The sequence below is a fragment of the Vespa crabro genome, chromosome 22 (assembly GCF_910589235.1).
Source record: "Vespa crabro chromosome 22, iyVesCrab1.2, whole genome shotgun sequence".
NCBI classification, from domain to species: Eukaryota; Metazoa; Arthropoda; class Insecta; order Hymenoptera; family Vespidae; genus Vespa; species Vespa crabro.
The window spans coordinates 2,568,588-2,571,087 of NC_060976.1; the positions used below are offsets into that span (position 1 = coordinate 2,568,588).

At 28.0% G+C, this 2,500-nt stretch overlaps 1 protein-coding gene across 6 annotated transcripts in view; it reads right to left on the reverse strand.

The window, feature by feature from the left end:
* Positions 1 to 2,500, reverse strand: part of LOC124431737 (protein tramtrack, beta isoform-like) — a 70,776-nt gene that overhangs the window by 21,168 nt on the left and 47,108 nt on the right. The window lies entirely within an intron of this gene.

A 2,500-nucleotide genomic window follows, 5' to 3' on the forward strand; every position in this document is an offset into this window, starting at 1 on the left:
AAAGAAAAAAAAAAAGAGAAAAAAAGAAAAGAAAAATATTCTCAAGAAGGATTACATAAAAGTGAAGGAAAAGGGAGGCGATAAGATGGGGAGAGATGCAGGAGAAGGTGGAAGAGAGGGGAATTGATTATGAGGAAATAAAAAAAAAGAAAAAAAAAACGAAAAAAAAAAAAAACAGGTTAAAGAAAAAGAGAAAGAGAAAGATGATGAAAAGAACAAAAAAAAAAAAGAAGAGAGAGAGAAAGAAAAAGAAATAATGAATAACGAAGTCGTCGAAGTAATTGAAAGGGGAAACGGAAAAATGGCAGAGAACGACGATTCAATTCTTTGAAATGAAAAACGTCGACGATACGTAAGTGTCCTCTTTCGAAGACTAAAAGGAGAGAGAGAGAGAGAGAGAGAGAGAGAGAGAGAGAGAGAGAGAGAGAGAAAGAAAGAAAGAAAAAAGAAACGGAATAAAAGAAGACAAAAAATAAAAAAGAAAAATTCATAATCCATGATAAGGAACAAATGATCGATCGATCTTTTAAAATATAATATTAACGAAAGTTTTAATATAAATTAATTTGTCAATTAATTTTTTCATAAATTATTTTCTTTTCCTTCCTTTTTTTTATTTTGTTCCGATATATAGCCAATAATTTTTAACGCGTTTACGAATACATACATACACACATACATATATATATATATATATATATATATATATATATATATATATATATATACACATATGTGTGTGTGTGTATGCGTGTGTATTTATAATTAAATAAATTAAACGAATAAATGTTATTACGGATAAGTAATATCTTTAAGAAAATTTTCAATGGAGATAATATTATTCTTGATTTATTCACTATTAAAAATTATTATAACGTTTCAAAGGATCATTATTTTTTTCTTAGTAATTTAACATCATGAAGGAATATACGGACGACAAAATAGAAATAATCCGTCGCGATAACGAATTTCTCTCTCTCAAATCTCTCTCTCTCTCTCTCTCTCTCTATTTATCTCTATCTCTATCTCAATTTCTATTTCTATTTCTATCTCTATTTCTCTTACGAGATATAAACGATTTCGTACAACGACGACGACGACGATTCCGAACATTTTACGTAGTAACAGCAGCGCATTAGATACATAACGCACTTTATTCTACGTATGTACCTCTCTGCTATTTAAATGCAAATTTCTATCGTTAGATTGATAGATAGATCATCGATTGTAATTGTCCGATCGATCGAAGAGAATAATGTTACCGGTATTCCCATTTCGAATACCCATTAAATAGAAATTCTATGAACGCTTCCATTTGTAAAGAGGATTTTACAAAACCATCGTAGTTTTATCGAACGTCTAGATAAACGGAGATAGAGATAGAAAGAAAGAGAGAGAGAGAGAGAGAGAGAGAGAAAACAATAGAAAGATAGAGAGAGATTAGAGAGTTGTAATTTTTAAGTTGCAATTAATCATTCTTTTTCTTTCATTTCATTTATATTTTCATTCATAATTTTTATTACTTTATTATACATTTTTTTTTTCAAAATAAATTCTCTCTCTCTCTCTCTCTCTCTCTCTCTCTCTCTCTCTCTCTCTATTTCTGTATCTATGGAAGGCGATTAAGATTTTCAAATTGGTTTTCAAGATTTTCAAACGGAAAAAAAAAAAAATAAATAAAAAAAAAATAATAATGTTTGTATATTTGAATCTTAAAAAGAAGGAAAAAAAGAGAGGAAAAAAGAAAAGTATTAAAAAGTTGGAAAAGGATAATCCGAAATTCATTCATTCATGCAAAAAAAAAATATATATATATATATATATAATTTTATTCCGTCCGTATCTTTCTTTTCCCCTTGAGGGATGGTATGAGAGATTTATCTCTAGTTTTAGCGAGACATTTTAAAACTATAAACATCCAAATTTTGACGGATCATCCAACCATAAATGGTTCGTAATTAAGTTCAGTAGAACTCGTTATATATATATATATATTTATATATATATAAAACATAGTTTAAACCGCGATAACGTGCCACGAGATAACAGATGAAAATTTATTTCTCTTTATCCTTTGTTAACCGACAACATTTTCTCTGTTACTACCGCAGATATTACATACATATATACATATATATATATATATATATATATATATATATATATATATATATATTATATATATATATTTTTTATATATATAACGCGTTATACGTGTATGGATAATAAATCGACCACATTTGTGGAGGGCAGAAAGCAATACCCTCAATGATGTATCAAACTATACTCATCCCCTAAACCCTCCCCCCAACCCCTCCATTCTCATCATTCTATAAGTTAGATGTATCCTTGACGAATTAATATTTTATCGTTTTAACTTCGATCTTTAACAATATACATATATACAATATACGTATATATTCCCACGAGGCTTGATACTAAAATTTTTCAAATGATCATTCCCATAATATATTTATTCAATGAATCGTCGAATTTTAAT